Raw genomic sequence first — 13134 nt, 5'->3', positions numbered from 1 at the left:
TTGAAATAAAGGTAAATTTGATTAAGGTTTATCAATTTTATGAAATTGCAGTAAAAATTTTCAGGCATCATTTCTCCAAGGGCATCAAAAATTTTTATACTAAATATTTACTGAAGATCATTTATTTATCAGATATTGTGTTGCAATAATAAAAATTATACTACCTTATACAGAGTGTCCAAAAATTTATATTAAATAATTCCTAGCTATAAACGGCAATAACTCGTTTAAAATTAAATGGAACACCCTGTATATTTTACAAAAATGCACAATTTAATTGTCTATCAAATTTTATTATACCATTCTTTTACCTATCTCTTCAAATTTTTGTTGAAAATTTTGTTGAAAATTGTGCTATACCTATAAAATATACCTAAGTATATTAATAAATAAGCTAATTATAAGTACCTATATACTGTCAGATATTTTAAAATAAAAAAAAACACTCAACGAAATATTTTCAATACTCACCAACGTAGGTACTTTAGCAAAAAATGACAATGCCTTACCTGAAATATAAAGAAAAACAAAATTAATTTTTTATATAGACAGAAATTTCAAAACTCGATAAAGTTGTGCCGGCAGCCTGTTTGGCAAATATTTTCGTAAAATAAGTAACAAATTGAAACCTATCGATCAAAATTTTGTTTGTTGTTTTTTATTTAATACCTACACACTAAAAATAGATTCTATCAAGAAACCAAGAACGCTCATACTTTACTATTTTTACTTTTTTTTATTATTTTACTTTAATATTTTTAGAATATTTCTTATTTTTAATTTCGTAATTTAATAATTATAAAGAAAAAGTCTAGATTCTAAAAAGGGTAGTTTTCTTTATTTAACAACAGTAAAATATCTTTTAATATATGATTAATATATAAATAATATACGACATCATATATAATATTTGTATATGATATCATATATTATATGATGTCGTATATAATTTATATGACATCGTTATATAATATATGATACTGCATTTTGTAGTTACCATGCATTTTATAGAAGGTAAAGATAATTGTACCTTTTCTGGGGGTACTTGTTTATTGATAAAAAATTTGTTACATATTTAATATAAATATATTATCTCAAAAAAAAGGTGAACTTTCCAACCTGCTTTCGAAATGGCAGCAACGAGTTTTATTAGTAGAACAAACACAGAACAAATATCGCGTATAGTTTTTCAACTACAGCAAAGGCCTTGTTGGTTTATTTTTCAAATACCTTCGTTAGTCGTGAAAATCACCTTTTTTACAGCAATGCCATGTGTGTTTACGAAAAAAAGCTAATTGGAAAAATATGGCTGAAAAAAAATGCGTATTTACAGTTCTACGGTTCGTTAGTACTTCTTTGATAAGATTTTATATAATTACAAGTCAATACATGACGATTTCATGTTTGTTTGCATAGTAGCTCTGCAATATTATACTGTATGTCGCATCACCAATCTAAAAGCCGCCATTGGTTGAAGTGTTTCTGAACTGAGACGGTTTTACAGAGGTTAATTCTCCATCTCCAATAAGAGTCGTACCAAAGTTTATGGCACACTCAGTGATAAGGTGTTCTGGTGTTTCCCCATTTTCCTCACAGAATCTGCATTCGCCGTTGTTTCTTAGCCTCAATTTACTGAGGTGTTCACTGAGGAGACAGTGTCCTGTCAAAAAACCCCGTGACAATCCGAAGATTGTTCTTACTTAAATGAAGCAAAATCTTTAATTTTTCTCGGTCTAAGTCCTGAGAAATTTCTTGGAGTGTCTTAGACCGTTGCAGGATTCTAGATTACCGATGGAGTCTTCCAGGTTCTGGAGTTCCACTTTAAGTTGGTTTCCACTCGGAAAGCAGAACGGTTTCTTTTCTAGTTACAGTTAAGGCCCTCTATTATTAGCTACTAAAAATAAGTTAAAAGTTGCGTTTCGATGGACATCAAACCGTCGAAAAACATAATTCTATTATAAAACCAGTCCTTTAAGCTTAAGCTCTTTGCTAGCTCACACAGGAGCTCGATTAAAACAATTACAAGTCGATGTGGTGGATGGCACATCGCGCAGAGTTACCCTTGCGACGAGCATAACAAGTTTTTAATGAGATCAGAGGAACCATTAAAGTTTGGAGCGGGGCGCATCTCGCAGCGCACAACAAAAACGTGTCGCTGAAAAATTAGACAACGTTGCACAATATTCTCTTCGGCGGCAGCATATCGTTATGCCTCGCGTTATTACGAAGTTAAGTGGAAACTGCTAGATAGTTATCCGCGATGATTTCCTTCCTGTATGCCAGAAGAGAAAGGGCTTTTCAAACTGTCTGTGAAGTAAATTTATTTTTTTTTCCATAGCAACTGTTAAAATTGCCTTATATCTATCAAAAATAGTAGATAAAATAGTACTTTAACCACCAGGGTAGATTAAATGATACTTTAACAGCGAGGATAGGTTGCGAAATTTACATATTTCGTTTTGAGCCATTTCTGGCTCCAATTCAATCAGCAATCGACACGAAAGAGAATTAAAAAATATTGACTCAAAACTGACAACTAAAGAGACAGCTTTATTTATTTGTCAAATTACCTAGAAACCAACGCCAACCCAGTACAATATTTTTTCTACTCGTAATAAATTCCTTTAAATAATAATTCCTGAATATTTTTTAAAACGTAACTCGCTATGGAAAAAGAATATTGTTTTATACACGACGATAAAATTGCATTATGGTCTCCCGAAATTAAGACGATAAAATACCATTTTATCGTCTTGTATAAAAAATAACTATGTCAATGAACCACAGGAATTATAAGGATGTCAATAACCTCGAGCAATTATTGGTCCCACGAGATTTTTTTTCATTTGCATCTCATTATTAACATGTAATTTAACTTTCAAAAACATTATTTGACCTAGAACGAAGATGTACATGGAGGAGACTCCTAAAAGCCACCTCAAAATCCGGAAAGCTCTCCACCATGTCCACTCCACAACACGGTCACTCGGCCGGATCGACGGATACAGAACTGACAACGCTGGACACTCACGAGCTGTGGATTCAGGAATCGGAACCGACTCCGTGCACCATGTCAGCTCTGGGGCAGTTCGGAGCGGAGATGCTGAAGCTGTCCAGAGGGCTTCAGGAAGCGGCTGCAGCTGCTGTGGCTGGGAACATGGAGAATATGGATTTGGACACGAGGTTGTCGCCAGCAAAAACTTACACCAAGTCTGGGTAAGCAATTGTTACTTTTATTGTATCAAGCTTTATTTAGAACTTATTAAAGCTTTATTTAGAACCTATTAAGCTTTATTTAGAGCCTCGAAATTAATGAAATAATTAGTGGTTATGCTTGAAAATAGTAATGCAAATACGAATATAAATTATTCTTTTCATCTCATACATATCTAACTCGATCAAATAATAACAGTTAATATTATCGTTTGAACGTAGGTGTGAAAACATAAATAAAACCACCATGTGGTGCAGAAATATTTATATACTTAGATTACGAGATTATTTTTTAATTTTCTATGGATTACTCTCGGATAATAATGTAATATTATTCTAGATATAGGTCTGTAAAAATTGGATATATATACATCAATTTTGTATGACACAGGATAAAGATAAATGTGCTTATTACACGCTATGCCTTGTCATACAGTGTGCATCAGAAAAATAGAATAATTTCGATATATGAGGGATTCAGAAGTGAACTGGATCAAGTCTTAGAAGATAATTATGGAGAAAATGAGAGTTAAAGTTTTTTAATGTTACTTAATTAAAATAAAACAAGCTGGAGAAGAAAACTTGACACAATGCGCTATTATTATATTTTAAATTGTATAATTGCAAACTAAAGTAACTCAAAATACAACGGTTAAAAGGGTTTAAAATTTTTTCAGGCTAATGAAATGGACTCTTAAGGATGATAATGATACTTTAACTGAAGTGTCATGTTGGTTAGGTAATGTTTTGAATGAATAAAGAGCTATTTCCAAAACCGTGAGCACGTTATAGGTCGATATAAATATTTTATATTTTTATTTAGTATTTCTGCAGATTTTGCAGCAATATAATATTAATTTGACACTGCCGTAAATCGTCAACGTGTTGCAGCGATAAAACAGCCCACGCCATTTTTCCAATCCGCACGTTCGAAACGAGATCTGATACGTCGGTGGCGGTTGCAGTTTCGGCATCGGTTTGCGCCCCGTCATCAGTCATTGTTAATGGCTTTGCGAATTACGAATCCATTAGCGGCCTATTGGCTCCAATTTGATATAGAATAAATATGTCAGCAGCGGCCGACCGAGGCCAGGTTTGGGCCTACGGCATCGACGAATATTTAATTAAACGATTGGAATGTATAGGGTGGCTCAATCTGGTATATATTATATCATCGTCATCATCAACCAGCCACAAAAGTCCACTGCCGGACGTAGGCCTTCCTCGTTTGCTTCCATAGCTCACTATCTTCAGCTATTTGCACCCAATTACCGTGGATACGCCTCTGCTCCTGAGTCCATCATGTCTTGGTTATTTTTTGTTACTCTTTAACGCAAAAACAATAATATAGCTTATACATGAGAATAACATATGAGCTCTAATTTATAAAGATATTATAAGAGAATAAAAAGATAAATACCAGGAGAGCAATAAAATATCACGCGGTTTCCAGGAAAACGGTTTTCAGAGGACACGACAAAGTTTCCAGAAGGTCACCCGTCCATCCAGTCGCATCGTTTCGCGTCCCTTAACTTTGGTGATATAATATTTTGATGATGTGTGAGTTTCGGCGTAGCTGGGCCGTTGCCCTTTGTAGATAAATCCAGAAGTAAATATCTATAAAACTCGTCTGGAGTATTTGCCCATAAATATTTTTTCTCATTTTTTATTTTTTTTTTCGAGATAAAGTCATCTTTTATTTTTTCTTCGTACACGTCTAAATAGGAATTTCTACTTCGTTTGAGGATCGCGTAAATATATAGGCTTAGAAGAAAAAAATGAGAGGCCGCGTTTTCAAGTACGTTAAGAAAAAAAGCTGTCGAGATTTAAGAATTCTTTTTTATTTTAAAGCGATATGGAAGAGAAGGAAACAAAAAGGCATATGAGTTTATAGAAAAAATGAGGAAAGAAAAAATTGGATTGCCTTTACAAGAGATTATATTTTGAGAAAAATGCATTCTTCATAAACAAAATTGGCTTGTTCTAAAATGGCTAATCCCGTTTATACTTTTTTAAATTTCCATACCGTTTTAGAGACAATTATAAAAAACATGAAAATGTTGAATATTTTCCTAAAAATCAAAACGCATTTTTCAAAATCAAAACGTTTTCCTAAAAATCAATTACCTTAATACCTTTGTTCAAATAACACCATGCATGGCAATGTCAATATGACAGTAAATAATATTGATGTCACTAGTTTAAAAAATGAGCGATTCGGAAAGTAATTCCCTCTGACATTGAAGAAGAGGCATTCAGAGCCATTTCTGGATTGCTTCCAGCAAGATCGAAACAGAAGTATGAGAAGAGTTAAGAAGCTCTGAACTCACTCAAAATGCGTGAGTTAAAAGCTTCTTAACTCACTGACGTATATAGATAAAGTTATATTTATATTTTCAGTAATTATGCAACATTTCGAATTTTTTTTATTGTAGTATTGTAATAGTATATTAAACAACGAGTTTCGAAAACGGCGTTTTGCACACGAGTTCGACAGTTTGTTGTCAGTTCGACACAAGTCGAACGAGCGTACAAAAAAGTTTTCGAACGAGTTTTTTACGCTATTTTTTCTACGACTACAAATTAGCAGCAGACTGACTCAGTTTTTGCCAGTTTTGTAGAATAATTTGCGATGTAATGATGACACTTTTCTGAAGTCTGAGTTGCGTTTGGCGTTTCAGCTAAATATTGGAGGTTAAAAATGTTAAAATTGACACATGTTGTGTGCACTAAGAGTAAGCGTGCGCAAAGATTGCACACTACAAAATTTGAGCACGGTGTGTGAAAAACGTCACTTTCAGATTGACTTTAGCGTGCGTTTTTTAACGGTTTACATAGCAGTCGTAGAAAAATATTTTTGGTATGAGATGTAGCTAGCAACGCTTATGCGTCCCATATTTCGTTATTTTCCGTTAAGATTAATAGTAACTCACGATGTAAATGATGTACCGTCATAGTTTTCGGGTGCGCTAACCGTTTTCTTCCTACGTGCGACCTGTCAAATGCAGTTTTCCCTTTTTGCCAGGAAATGAAAATTAATGGAATTATCCCTTTTCCGGCATCCGCAGATTGCTACCTACGCATATTAATAATTTAATAAAAAATTATCAGTTGTGTATCAGAGCTCGTTGTGTTATGAATAAATCAATTTTTTTATTATATTTCCTTCTAACATCCTTCAAAAAAAAACAATCACAGGTTTTTCCAAAAATTGCCTCTAATTTACAAATTGTCCACATATTCATTTTATTGCAATTTAGAGCCCCGACGAGATAGCAAGTTAACTGAGGTATAAATGCCGTCATAAAGTGGCCTGAAATGTAATCCAAAAAAAGCGCGCAATTCTCTGTGTTTAAAACCGCTGCTGACTGGTTACTTTATTTTTCACTTCATTTCTGTCATCAAAGTCGTTTTTTTGCTGCCTCTCTGGCTTTTACATAATCCCCGGTTTTTAGCTCTCTTTTTTTCAATTAACTTGCCTAATTAAAAGTTGTCGACGGAATGTTAAAATAATACGGTTTTGGTGTATTAGAATATACCTTTTAATAATTTTTCTGATTTTAATAATAATTGTAAGGAGATTTTTCAGAGTTTTAATTTTTTTCCATAGCAACTGTTAAAATTGCCTTAAATCTATCAAAAATAGTAGATAAAATAGTACTTTAACCAAGCAAGGGTAGATTAAATGATACTTTAACAGCGAGGATATGTTAAAAACTTTATTTCTTCTCGCACGTTTTTTAATTGCTTCCATTTTTGAAAATTTTTGTATTCCTTTTCATAAGTTATTCGAGATTTAAATGGAAGTAGTTAGGATATGGTGTTTGTCGCCTCAGCCTGAATATCTGTTGGTAATTTACTTATTTCGTTTTGAGCCATTTCTGGTTCCAATTCAATCAGCAATCGACACGACAGAAAATTAAAAAATATTGACTCAAAACTGACAACTAAAGAGACAGCTTTATTTATTTGTCAAATTACATAGAAACCAACGCCAAACCAGCACAATATTTTTTCTACTCGTAATAAATTCCTTGAAATAATAATTTCTGAATATTTTTTAAAACGTAACTCGCTATGGAAAAAATAATTAAGTACCATTTTATCGTCATGTATAAAAATAACTATTAAAATTTCAAAACACTTTTAAAATTTAAAAAAATTCAGTAATATTAACATTACTATTTTTTACTGCCATTTTACATTGAATTTCTTGCCGATACATCAACAGTATTGTTCTAAAATCGGATTTTGGAAAAATATGAGCCCCAAAAAGAGTCTTTTAAGCTCTCCTACTTAAACAACAGTTTAAAAAAACGTTTTATTCTTTTTTCCAAGGGGATCTGGAAATATTTCGGACGTGAACAATCCGCTTCGGATTAAAAAAGTTTTATTGGACAGAGCTTATTCTTTTACTCTTTTCTGTTTTGTTCCGCCCGTTGTTTTATTCGTTTCAGGCTTTTTTTGTGTGCCACAATCACGAACTTTTTTGAAAGAACCGTAGAAGTAGTTTATAATCGCTTATTCAAACAAGATCAAATTAATTTTAATACTATGGAGAGATCTATAGAAGTTATTTTTTTTCCTGAAATACATCCTAGTATACACTTACTGTAGATTTAACTACTTTTTTACTTATTTTTTAAATCACTTTTGGATAAAGACCGCGTATTAATATTTTACGATGCCCTTTGCCTTCAGGACCGTATTATTTATATCCGGTTCGGCCGCCGGAACCGATGACGTCAGCGTTACCCTTTTTAATGGACCCGATGGGATATTAATAGCGGCCATTCTGCATATATTCCCGGAGGGATCTAATTAAAATATCTATAAAAAAGGGTGAGTTTTGATCGGGGTTTATTTATAGCGGCCATTCGGTTTTTATTAATAATATAAAAAATATGGGCATCAGTTGAACAAGTCATCACACTTTTAACCACCCTGTAACTTATATATCGTTAACTTAAGCGTGATTTTCCATCATCCGTTTTCTGACGATACGATGATACAATATTAATTTTATTGGTTGAATTTGAAGACTTGGATTGGTTAGAAAATTACGCAGTTTTTAAATTTATTGCATTTTCATACCTCCATTTATCGGATATACGATTTGCTTGTGATCGGTGTCATTTTATATTATAATTTCCATAACGATTTCGCTGTTTTATTTATAGTCTATAGCTGGTTCTTTAATATATCTTTTGCTATGCTCTCCTGAACAGAGTGCGGACCGTATGGTTGCCGGTAGACGTTGCGTTCACTACTGCGCATCATATCTGTATTCAACATCTGTTCACGACTGCGCATCACAAATTCGCCCTGTATTTCAGGAACTAAGGAGGCTAGGACAAACATATGTGTAGCATATTCAGTTTCATAAACAAGCAGCGAAGTAATGTAAAAATTGCATCATTGTATCTCAACTCATAAACGAGAAATCGCATAAATCACACGAAAATGGGATACCCTGTACAGATATAATGCGCAGTAGTAAACATCAGTAGTCTACCGGCACACAGTAGAACGATCGTATGTTTGATGCTGGACATAACACTTAAAATCGTATTTAAACTTTTAATTCAAATTTCTTCAAATACATATTTAGAAGACCATAATTTAATCAACTAAAATCAAATTTTATTGAAAAATTCACCTAAAGCTATATATTATGGTATACAATATATGCGTTTCTTGTTAAAGATATTTAATATGTAGGAAGTTTATAGAGCAAATTATGGATTAAATAAATGACTTAATTCATGTGCCCCATACAGAAGTTTTAGCCCATATTTTAACGAATAATTTAAAAGAAATTTTGAAACACTTGAGTGTTTATTTAACTCTATTCTCCGTGAAAATATACATTTTTCAGCGAAATTTATTATAGTTTGCATCTTTCTTTCGTAATTATCAAAAAGTCCCACCGAGTCCCGATTATTTGTTGGTGGGTATGACTCCTCTATTTTTTTTAGTTTTATTGCAGCCGCTTGCAGCAAAGATGGCTATGGAAAATTTTGTTTAAAATTTAAATTTTTGTGATACACTATACAATAATTAAGGAATTATTGTTATTGAATACATGTTGGTATTAAAGAACTGGACAAATCGCAAGGTCATAATTCATATAGAATAAAAATATGATAAAAAGTTCATTCAGTTTTGGAATAAGTATGAAATTATGCAGTTTAATTTGTAATAGTCAATTTAATACGGAAATTCAAATAAAATATATATTCTGGAAAAACACCCCTGCACTATTCAGTATCAACGGATGACGGACGCATGAAAATCAAGCTTTAGAAGTTTATAGAAAACCTCTCAATTAATATAATAGTTCATTCACTATCTCATAATTTCTTCTAAAAATGACATTATTAAAGTCGTTATCAACTATTTTACGGCCATCCCAACTCTAAAAACGCTACTTTCAGCACGTGAAATGAACTGACTGCATGTACTAACTATTAAATTTTATTATTAGACGCCTGGGAAAGGTTATCGCATGCCCTAAACCTTCGCCAGAAAACCAATAGCACATTAAACCGATCGAAATTCGGTTTAATGTCAAGTTGCAGTACTACAATTCCCGAAACGGCCCCTTCCTTAATGCTTAATCAATATAAACTATCAAGATTATAAATAAATAAACGTTCTATTGATACTCCTGGCATTGTCTATTGTTATACAGGTCTAAAAATAAAGTTGTTTTTCAATAGAAGACGATAACTTTATCTATCCTCGATCGATATATAAAGCTAGAGATTCTCTTTCAGAATTTAACAGGACCATAGTAATTGAGTTGAGCTTTCAATGAGGCGGAAGGGAAAACTTTCTCATTATTCTCAACCTCCTATTATACGAATTCAAAGCAAAATTGTCTCGTTGTTTTAGGAGAATTTTTTTTTCTTCAAAAACTACTCCTCAAAAGGTACACAATCCGCCTAACACGCAAGGTCGACAAAGTATGCCGAGACTCATAATATTTGTGACTATGATACACCATTTCTAAAAAAATTTCATTCGCATAGGGATTTCAATATATTTTTTCTTAAATCCAAGCAAGTGACTATTCTAATGAAAAAAACGCATTAAAATGAGCGTCTTTAGCATACAATTGTTATGCTTGTCACAATTCTAAGGTATAGCCTCTTGGAATCGTTCCTATTTTAGCCAGGACGTGATTTTAATAACAAACCATCTGAAATTCTCTTTGATTTCCTTTTCATCGAATAAACTTATTAAGGAGGCGCGTATACTGGAATTACCAAGCAAATTTAGATGCTATCGTAAAAAAGGTTTCGTTATTTAATTAACAATATTATTTATAATTCTGATACAAGATTATTTAATTTAAATAATGTTGTCTTTAATTTCAATTAGATAAGGAAGACTTTTAAATATTTCGTATAAAAATCGACTATTTTTTTTTTACTTTATACTCTGAAAAAAGGTTGATAAACACCTCAAAAAAAATCTCTCCAAGTATGAGCTCTTAATTTTAATGGGAAAGTACTCAGCCATTCGGTTTTCTATTTTTTTTCTTTATTATTTGAAAAAAAAATCATATTTCGGTATCTACTATATGGAAAAAATATCTCGCACAGTTAACAATTAAAGTAACAGGAGTTTTATAACCAAAATTATATTGGGAATGTTATTGATCGTCGTTTCCAAACCAAGAGGACGCCGTTTTTTTTTCGATCATACGGTATATATGTAGTTTTTTCTGTAACACTGCATCACATATATATAAATAACGCGATATAATAGACTTTGTCGCTAATTAATCGAATTTAAAATATTCCTACATTATAATGGCGTTCAGTCCTGCAGGATAATAAATAAATGTAGTTATAAACCAAAAAGGGCTGATAAATGGGCGGATGAGGCTAATACAAGCTCGAGCCCTACGTTGATACGGCTTGTTTCCGTTTGTCAGGTGATATTAGGGCTAGGTGAGGTAGAGAGATACAAGGGAGGGTGGTTTGCTAGGATTCGGGGTAGTTTTATTGACTTAACCCGTATCACTCAGAACGAATGGTGCGTGTCCTGGCCCACGTCGAGGTAAAATGCTTTATCTCTGACGTTTTATCTGATTTTTTGAGGGGTTTCCTGGTATTCTGATCCCCTGTTAATTAACAAAGGTGGTATCACAAAATTATTCGGAGGTTCCCGCATAACCCGTTTATCAATAGTTTATTTTAAGATAAGTAACATTTAATCAGGACGTTAAAAAAATTGTATGTGCACTATGTACGCATATTTGAATTAAAACTTCTTACTAACGGTTATTAAATTGAACGATTTGAATGACATGTTTGAAAAAGTGTAGTTTGACATGTTGAAAAAGAAATAAATTGAAAATTAATAAATAATTTGATACATTTTTACAAAATTTGTATAAAAATGTCCGTCTGTCCGTCTGTATTGTATAGTAATTACGTATAGTCTATAGTATCTAATTAAGAAAAATAATTTGATTCGCTTTTACAAAACTTCTACTAAAATATCAATATTTTTTATAAACACGTGGACTGCTCGCAAATTCACGTCTCGTCACTGCATATTTTTAAGCCGTGCGGGCTGTCCTTACCACTTTTCGTCTCGCGCTGGCTTGTGTGTCACGGCCTTGAATTTTTACTCACAGCGCGCATAAAAAAGTTTCATTTCAATTAAAGGTGTTTCATATATAATATACTACAATACACATACGAGTGGCGAATTGCACGACCAAATTTTATGATTATGACGACGTATATTCTGTCTCACGTTCAGCTTTTTAATATTCAGTTTCATTTTCGATCATTCTAAACATTTCCTTCGAATATCTCTGCGGTTTTCGAACCTCCACACACGTATCTATAAAAGATAGATAAGAATCCGCATACACAGAACGGATAACTGCATGGAAATTCGGGGCACTCCCGAACAGATATTAAAATGTAATCGAAAACTGAACAAACTGTAATATCTGCAGCGAGGATATTCTTCCTTCCTTCTCTCTTGTAAATTGATTCTACTTAAAGGCATCCTTTTTATTTTACTTTATTTTTTCGCCGAAGCTACTACGCTTTCTTGCTACCGCTCGTTCTATTTACTTTGCTCTGTACTTCCGGCAATTCTACATTAATGCTTTTCGTATTTTACAAAGGGCCGTGATATAACCTAATCTCCTTTAGCGTTTTGTTCGGGGAATATCGGTTCAAAATAACCAAATTGCTGCTTACTGCCGCTGCTGTATTCTTATTCTTTAGGTTTGTTTCTTTTCAGCATAATTTTGAAGTAATGTTTTTGTAAGATTTTCAACTACGGGATGTATTTAAATGAGAAACGTTTTAAGTGTGGTAAAAATAAAGTGTAGTTTATTATATAATTGTACCCCTATCTTGAGTTATATAGTTAAGAAAGGGGGACACAATAGATCTATAAGGGTGAGGTGATAATATCCCCCCCCCCCCATGAGATCTGACCAAACTTTTTGTAGTGAAAGACTTATTGCGAGACTTATTTATTAGTTCAAAATAAAATAGTATCAATCTTTGAAACAGAAATATAAAAATATTTAAAAAAAATATTTTTTACTGAAATCCGCTAAATTAAACACTCGAAATTCAATTATATTACAGACAACCTTATTTTGTTCAGCTTTTTATCGTAACTAAACGCCTTAATATAATTATAGGGTCATTTTTTATTAGATTTTGCAGATAGACGAAAGGTAGGAATCTTAGAATCGCAAAAAATGTTCTTTTATGTCGAGACGAGGATAATTCAATCTTCTTAATGGGCAGCTTAAGAAATGCCATTAATTAAAGCACAAGATAAAATCTTTTTCAAAAATTTCCCAGCCATTCCAACACTTAAAAAGATTATTCTGTAAGTAACTCCGTGCTAATATTTTTCCTAACTTAATTA

General features: G+C 32.6%; 1 protein-coding gene across 1 annotated transcript in view; it reads right to left on the bottom strand.

Moving 5' to 3' along the window:
* LOC115876318 (26S proteasome non-ATPase regulatory subunit 1) overlaps window positions 1-13134 on the bottom strand; it is a 109280-nt gene that overhangs the window by 26196 nt on the left and 69950 nt on the right. The window lies entirely within an intron of this gene.

Source organism: Sitophilus oryzae, unplaced genomic scaffold, assembly GCF_002938485.1.
Source record: "Sitophilus oryzae breed Bouriz unplaced genomic scaffold, Soryzae_2.0 scaffold_1430_pilon_pilon, whole genome shotgun sequence".
In the NCBI taxonomy this organism is placed as follows: Eukaryota; Metazoa; Arthropoda; class Insecta; order Coleoptera; family Curculionidae; genus Sitophilus; species Sitophilus oryzae.
Note: the sequence above shows the minus strand (reverse complement) of the source record. Positions and strands in the feature narration are given on the sequence as shown.